The sequence below is a fragment of the Labrus bergylta genome, chromosome 16, assembly GCF_963930695.1.
Source record: "Labrus bergylta chromosome 16, fLabBer1.1, whole genome shotgun sequence".
NCBI classification, from domain to species: Eukaryota; Metazoa; Chordata; class Actinopteri; order Labriformes; family Labridae; genus Labrus; species Labrus bergylta.
In genome coordinates, this window is record NC_089210.1 from 2794202 (window position 1) to 2803150 (window position 8949).

An 8949-nucleotide genomic window follows, 5' to 3' on the forward strand; every position below is an offset into this window, starting at 1 on the left:
TTTGGGGTTCATATATTTGATCTATGTACCTACTAAAGTATGTTCACAATAGCTAAAGTTATAAAAAAAGTGTCTGTTTTCATGAACTGCCGCTCCATGCACCGGCTCTCTTCTGACTCTCTCTCTAAGACTCTGAAGTGCCCACGTTCAGAGTCCCCACGTGTGCCAAGTCTGATCTGATTGGTCGGCCTGTCGGCTCTGCCGTAATTGGTCAGTCACTCAGCACGGTTCTCTGAAATGTCACGCCCCTTTTACCACATTGGGAATGCAGCTACTGGCTCCGTCCGAGGGGAGCATAAACATTAGCACCTTAGCACTACTGTGCTACCGCAGACTACAGCATATCGTGGGCGTGCTACAGAAGTTAACGGCGTGCAACATGAGCTGCTGGGCCACAACGAGCCAATGGGCTTAGATCAGTGATCTCACACTGACAATGACGTAAGACTGGCAAATTTTTTTCGATGGGGGCTAGAACCGAGCGTTACATACATACATACAGCTAACAGGAGGACGTAGGAGAAGCCGCGTTTCCGTGGACTTTTGCACATAGATGTGACTAAACATGAACAGGACACTTGGAAAACACACTAAAGAGCATATAAAACCAGAAAAAGAAGAATATGGGCCCTTTAATATCCTGAGTAGAAGTCTGCATGTCCTCAGTATTCTGGATCTGTAAAGTTTAAACTCATGACTGCTATTCAAATACTGTCAGCTGCATCGTGAGCAGTCCCCTTTCCTACTTTTACTGGCATTACCCTGGACTCTAACTTTCTGATGTTTCCTGATTCTGTGGGTGATATAGATGTGTGAGAAAGCTCTGTTTACATCACATGACTCATTTAGCCAAGACACATTTTTTTAGAAAGCAGAATGTATGATGTTCTCATAAGCTGTGAAGGTCATACAAGACAGCAGTGCGCTCTTAGTTGTGTAAACAGGTTTTACAGGTCCGTACTGGTTCTGCGGTCCACGTAACCATCCAAATATCATGATCTTTACTGGAGAAACTCGACAGGTTATAATTAATGAAAAGACAGAGCAATGAAATGACAGCACTTTGCATGAAACATTCTTAATCTTTTGTAAAAATTAAAATAGATTGTTCCTTTTTTATTTGCCGCCTCTTGCAGCTAAAATCAGTCATCACTTTGCTTTCAACAGAACAAAACAGCAAACCTGATTTTATGGAACCAATTTATTTTAAGGGTTACATTTGGCAGTGATACAAAATGCAATGTCTTGATTCATTATACAAATATATAAAAATACATTTGACCATTCAAATAAAATTGGTATCATCTCTTAGAGCTCACATGTAGCCTCGTGCACCCCATCCACCCTGGGCTGGGGCACTTGGTTTGATGGCACCATTGATCTTGATTCGACTGGGATCCCAGACACAATCCTCCTCCAAACCACTTGGCACCATTCCACAATTTGGTGGCACCCAGGCGGTGTCAAACACCTCCCCATATCTGGAGTCATGCCAGGTTTTCTGGCGTGGGTGGCCCTGACGATTGATGGCGATCACTCTCCCCACATTGACCACGACCTTAATGACGACCCTGTCATGCTCAGGATGATCGATGGGATAGCGGCTGGCTTTATTCAGGTCTCTGCTGAGGTAGACGCCGGGCCCGAGCATCCCACCTGAAGACTGCTGAAAACCTTTGGCCATGATGGACCGAGCAGCCTCACTGGTGGTGCCGTGGTACATGACGTACTTTTTATCATTAACTGGCGCAGAGAGACCGAGTCGAACGACCCCAGGGGGCAGGTCAAAGTCATTTTCAGCCCACTGCATGATGATGTCTGGATTACTGTCACTGTAAGAAAGAGGATTGTCAATGTTAAAACTTTAGAGGGATGTGAAGAAACTTAATATCAAAGGAATTTAAATCATTCAGGAATCAAGATAGACTTTATTGTCCCCGGAGGGAAAATGTTTCAGTTACAAGAGAATAACAAAATAAAATACATAAATATAGATCGTACAGAACATAGAGCAGACCATGTGACAGTTCTACTTTTAAATAAAAAACACCTTCTTGCAGCAGTGACATATTGGCATAGTGCACAGCCTACATTACTTCTTATTTAGAATATTAATTAGAATTAGAATTATTTTACTGGATCCAAGGCATCACAAAATGCTTTCCATTCTATACAGTATAAAAGATTCTTTGATTGAAGACCTTTATTTAATTAGCAAAACTCTCCCAAAACTTGTAAAACTTGCAACAGTTTTTCTGTGATAATACACCAAAAATAATCAGTCTCTATTCTGTTGTTCATTTTTATTCAGAGAGTTGTCCTAATGGATTGATTTGCAGTCTTCCAGCCCTGACCTGATTATAAAGTTATTCTCCATTATTGAAACTTTATGTCAACTTTTAAAGTGTTCTAATGTTCTGAGTAATTCCTGGTGTGGCTGAAGCTTTACTCTGATGGACAAACAGTTAACAGGAAATCACTTATATATATTTCCTTTGTAAAAAATAAAAGAGAAAGACTTTATATAGTTAAAAAAAGAAAAAGAAAAGTTGTGTTCACATACCTGTCCTCACTCCAGATCCGTCCAAGTGTGCGCGCTCTGAGTTCAGTCTGCTTTATAAAGGATCAGGTAGGAAAAAACATCTGCATACATGTCTTACTTTCACTTTTGTTTCACTCATGCACTGTTTTATAAGTTTCGAGTTCAGTCAGTTCTGTTTATTTAGGTGTGGGTTTATACACATGGAAAGTTTGATTTCTGTTTTGGCAACAGGCTGCAGAGTGATCAGAGAATCAGGGCGTAGTAAGAAGTTAACAAAAGGTGGAAGAAAAAATCTATTTATATCTAAAATCTGAATCTATTCCTGCACAAAAAGTTCAACAGCTGGGCTCTTTCATACAATGTTTTACAATGATTGATTATCCTTCAAGTCAAAGGTGGAAGTTCAACACATTGGCTGTGTTGCAACAGGCTGCCAGTGATAACAGGTTAGTAGGACATTTTCTATTTTTGGGCACTTTTATTCAGTGATCTGTAGAGACGTTTCGAGTCCTTAAAGAATTATCAGTGGAAGATTAAGATGTTGTCTGAATCTATGACGACAAAAACGTCTCCTCCTTACCTAAACTATCTCCTCTAGGTCTACACTCCCTCCCGCCCACTACGCTCTGCCAATGAAAGGCATCTGATCCAACCTTCACAACAGGGTCCTAAGTCTCTGACTAGACTCTTCTCCTCTGTCGCCCCCCGGTGGTTGATCGAACTTCCAAACTCCATTCGATCTGCAGAATCCCTCTGCAGCTTTAAGAAAAAGAAAAAGTCACAGCTCTTTATGAACACATACGACCTTAAAGATGATGACGATGATGATGATGGTTTTAATATGGTTTCTATACTGATTAGAGCTCTCAAGAACAGCTGTCGATGTTGTGCTCTGCCTCTGGTCACTTTCTGTCAGCACCTGTGTGTCCGATCGTACTTAAAGCTGATCGTTTGCACTTCCTGACGTTGTTGCCTCCTCTCTAGGTCTTTGCTTGTGTTGCTCTTACTCTCTGATGTTCCTCACATTGGATAAAAGCGTCTGCTAAGTGAATTGTAGAATTGTCACTCTGCACTCATATTTTAACTTAAATAATTTACAATAATTTAATAATTACACAGGAATACAACATCAGTGTGATACTTTAATTTTAAAGCAGTAAAAGTATAATAAGCGATTACAGAAATAGCATTCAAATTCTATAAAGACATGTGTGCAACATTGACTGTATACAAAGAGGGACAACACATCACCACCTTCTACAGTTTACAACAGTGAAGCCAAACGACTCCTGTGACAGACACTGACAGATTTCTCCTTTCGAGCCAGAGTCTGTACAGTACAGGGATCAGCTGTGAGAGCTGAGGCGTTGATGTCACACCGCTCCTGCTAACACATTTAACTTCATTATAAAACTTCACAGCTCTCTCAGGTGGGTTCAGTCCACAGCAGAACGGATTCTTGTGTCGCTTTGAAGCAGACGCTCACGGGTGTGTTCGTTATGTTTCCTCTCTCTGTTTCTGATAACCTGCTGCACACAGGTCTGAACAATAAGGTCTTACACCTGCTTTTTGGCCTTGTCATTTGGCACTATACAAATATGTATTTATTGATTGAGCGCTGCAGGAGCCTCATTTGTCAACAGAGCTGTCACTCATTATACTCCATTTTATAGAATCAAATAATAACTAAAAATGAAACTTCTCGGAAAAGGAGGGAGGACTTGAACCCAAATCAGCATGATAATAACAAGCTAGCAGACAGAAACAGGGTTTGAGAAAACTTTTCTTGACCTGTATTTTCATTTTAAAGTTCGCCCCATGTCCCAATTGATAACACAAAGGAGGCCGAGCTTATGACCTATACTGCAGCCGGTCAGTAGATGGAGCTCTAAATCTGCTTGGCTTCACTTTGAGGGAGGTGTTGTCCAAAACGCTGGACGCATCCCACACCCCTGATCAGTGTGAAAATTTCACCCCCCCCCCCCCCCCGCCTCATCAAGAATGGAAATTTCCCCCTCAGAGTCTGAATCATACATTACTATCTCCTTACTTGGCAGTAGAGGCCCTGATCTCTCAGGAAGCTGGTGCTCTTGTTGCATTTACTTTTTTTTCTGCAGCTGTGTTTTAGTTTTTTATTTTCCTCAGGCTTATTATCTGCAGCCAAGAGAAGTCTGCTTTTGTTTGTGAATTAAAAGTTAAAAGCTGCTTTATTCAGCATTATATTTCAGAATAATAATTAAGTAGAAAGTGGAAATGAAAATACACAACAAAAGAACAAGAACCTCGAAGGTGCTGTTCGGAATGCAGGTGCATTCAGGAACGTGTTCTTAAGTACTAAGTGCAAAAAAACATCCTTTCTTTGTTCATTGTTGTGTAGCATCTGTAACATTTTTATTAGTGTTAAGTGCACTTGTGCAGAATCAGATATTTCAGAGGAGAACCTCTTTAAATACAAAAAACACTCATCACACTGCTTCAGTATGACTAGACAGGGAATGATCAGGGAAAAGACAACACATAGGGATGTCATTTAGTTTTTACCTAAAGCTGCAAACAATAAGATTGCAGCAACGCCAAAGACTGCAGTAGCCACCGCAGCCAGTCCACCACCTTCAGTTGGGGTGTTGGATGTCTGGATTGGCTGGATGATTTTGATGATCTCGATTCGACTGGGATCCCAGACACAATCCTCCTCCAAACCACTTTTCACCATTCCACAATTTGGTGGCACCCACGCGGTGTCAAACACCTCCCCATATCTGGAATCATGCCAGGTTTTCTGGCGTGGGTGGCCCTGACGATTGATGGCGATCACTCTCCCCACATTGACCACGACCTTAATGACTACCTTGTCAGACTCAGGATGTCTGATGGGGTAGCGGCTGGCTTTATCCAGGTCTCTGCTGAGGTAGACTCCAGGGCCGAGCATCCCATCCGTAGACTGACAAAAACCTGTGGCCTGGATGAACCGAGCAGCCTGCCTGGTGGTGCCGTGGTACATGACGTACCTTTTACCACTGACCGGCTGAGAGAGACCAAGTTGAGTGACGCCATACGGCAGACCACCATCATCCTCAGCCCACTGGTACGGCATGCTGGTGTCAGTATCACTGTAAGAAAGAGGAATATTTTATCAATCAGTTTTTATTAATACAGAGCCAAACTGATTTTTTTAACTATCACTGGAACTTGGATCTGCTCAGCGTGATGGTGCCAGTAACAGGCTTTCCAACAGCATAAGATTTTTTGCCAAGAAGCATTGTTACAACAACAAAATAATCTATCAAACACAAATGTCCTTACTTTTTGTGCGATGTTTATGTTTATGAAAATCCAATCCACCTCCTCCGGGGTGCCGGTTTCTGAGTGGTTAAGAGCCCATGTACAGAGGTTTTAATCGTCAAAGCAGATGGCCTGAGTTTGAATCAGACCTGATGCTCCTCCCTGCATGTCGTTCCCCACTCACTCTCTCTCTCCCCTCTCCCCAAGTTACAACTCTATCCACTGTTCTATTGCTGTCGTTTGAAAGGTTGAACCATAACAGAAACACACAATCTGGACAGCAACAGGCACAAACCAATACGTTTTTAACCTCTGAATTTGGCCAAGTCATAAGCTCATGTTCTGATACACGTACACACATACCCACCCACTCATTCCTGTTAAGAGACCAACTGTCTGTCCAAGAAACTTTTAGGACATGGTCCTTATATAGCACACATGTTGTAATTGCTCAGTGTGTATAAAATAACTGCTCCAAGAGAAATAAACAGATCCTCGATTCACAAGCCATAGTGTCTGTCTGATTGTTCAAGAGCATTTACTCTTCTACACTATCTCATAAGAAAGGCATCAAAGCCTGTTGTTTTGGATTCATTTTTTGTGTGTGAAAAATGTGAACCCCTGCTGCCCCTTGTGACCGACATTTCAAAATCTGTAAACACCAGGAATAAGCGGATTTGGTTCACTTACCTCTCTGAGAGTTCTTCCACGACTTCTCTCTCTGACTTCCTTCAGCTGTGTTTAACGCTGTTGAGCTGCGAGGGGAGTTTTTAGAGGAAGGTATGCACACTTTCACTTTCTATATCCTGTTTTAAACTGTTATTTGAGTTGGTTTACACCCAGGAAAAAACTTATTAATAGCAGCCGTGATGTGAGTTGACTTTCTTGTAAATGGATCAGCGACCTCAGGAGGCTTTTTTTTAAAATCAGTTTTCTGCTTTTTAGTTCCTTTTGTGTTTCTTTTTTAATCATTCTGTTTCTCTCTCTGTTATTTTTATATTACTTTGTTGCCTTGTGTTACAATTTTATATTATTTTGTGACTTTGTTGGTGTTTTTGTTTCATTTCAGGGACTTTGTGACCTTTAGACCTTTCATTGCTTTGTTACTTTGAGTTTCTTTATGTATTACTTTTTGTAAATGTTGTTTCCTTTTTTGTGTTTATGTGACTTTGTTGATATTTTGAGTTTCTTTTCAGTGACTGTGTGACCTTTGACCCTTTTGTGTGACTTTGTAGTTATTCATAGTGATTGTTTTTGGATTTGTTTGTAGTTAATTTGAGTTTATTGTTTGGATATTTATTCAACTTTGTAGATGTATCATGTTTGTTTTTTGTAACTTTGTATTATTTTGTGACTTTGTTGATGTTTTGACCTTTTGTGTGACTTTTTAGTTACACCGATACATTTTTTTAAAGATATATCGTGATCGTACTTTGTGTCCTTTGGATGTTTTTGTATCTTCTTAAAAATGTTTATTATTTTGTAGATATTTTGTGTTTCTAATTAGTTAGTTGCATAATCTTCAGGCTTATTATCTGCAGCCAAGAGAAGTCTGCTTTTGTTTGTGAATTAAAAGTTAAAAGCTGCTTTATTCAGCATTATAATTCAGAATAATAATTAAGTAGAAAGTGGAAATGAAAATACACAACAGAACAAAAACCTTGAAGGTGCTGTGGGGAATGCAGGTGCATTCAGGAACGTGTTCTTAAGTACTAAGTGCAAAAAAACATCCTTTCTTTGTTCAACATTTTTATTAGTGTTAAGTGCACTTGTGCAGAATCAGATATTTCAGAGGAGAACCTCTTTAAATACAATAAAAACACTCATCACACTGCTTCAGTATGACTAGACAGGGAATGATCAGGGAAAAGACAACACGTAGGGATGTCATTTAGTTTTTACCTAAAGCTGCAAACAATGAGGTTGCAGCAGCACCAAAGACTGCAGTAGCCACCACAGCCAGTCCAGCACCTTCGATTGAGGTGTTTGATGTCTGGATTGGCTGGATGATTTTGATGATGTTGATTCGACTGGGATCCCAGACGCAATCCTCCTCCAAACCGCTTGGCACCATTCCACAATTTGGTGGCACCCAGGCGGTGTCAAACACCTCCCCATATCTGGAGTCATGCCAGGTTTTCTGGCGTGGGTGGCCCTGACAATTGATGGCGATCACTCTCCCCACATTGACCACGACCTTAATGACGACCCTGTCATACTCAGGATGTCTGATGGGATAGCGGCTGGCTTTAGCCAGGTCTCTGCTGAGGTAGACTCCAGGGCCGAGCATCCCATCCGTAGACCGACAAAAACTTGTTGCCTGGATGGATTGAGCAGCCTGTCTGGTGGTGCCGTGGTACATGACGTACCTTTTACCACTGACCGGCTGAGAGAGACCAAGTTGAGTGACGCCATACGGCAGACCACCATCATCCTCAGCCCACTGGTACTGCATGCTGGTGTCAGTATCACTGTAAGAAAGAGGAATATTTTATCAATACAGAGCCAAACTGATTTTTTTTTAACTATCACTGGAACTTGGATCTGCTCAGCATGATGGTGTCAGTAACACTGAAAGAAATGTGATTAATTAAACCATTCTTATTCATACAGAGACAAAGATAAACTAAAGACACTTTACAAGTGCAGCAGTCGCCACCATAGAAAACACTATTTATGCTTATTAACCCGTTCATTGCCGGCTACTAGATTAAAGGGGACGTATTCAGAAAAATCCACTCGTACAGTGTTTCTGAACATTTATTTGGGTAACCTGAGTCTCTACTGACCCACAACATATTAAATAAACCCATCCAGTCCTTTGTTTGTGGTCTGCATAAGTCTTACAACACAGAAAAATGCTCTGTTTCAAATGTGCTCTCCTTGTGATGTCACAGTGGGATTCTGGTAAAAATAAATCCCCTCCCCTCTCCTGGTATCTCCACCCATAGACTCCACCCCCAGCCTAGAGAAAAACTTTTGCGCACGTCCGCCATTTTTATTCTTGCTACAGAGGAGTGATGTCTACCGGGAAAACTGAGAGGGGGGGGGGGGGGTGTCATTGCATTTAAAGAGACACACACACCAAAACGGAGCATTCTGAGAAAGCTGGTTTATACAGGGTC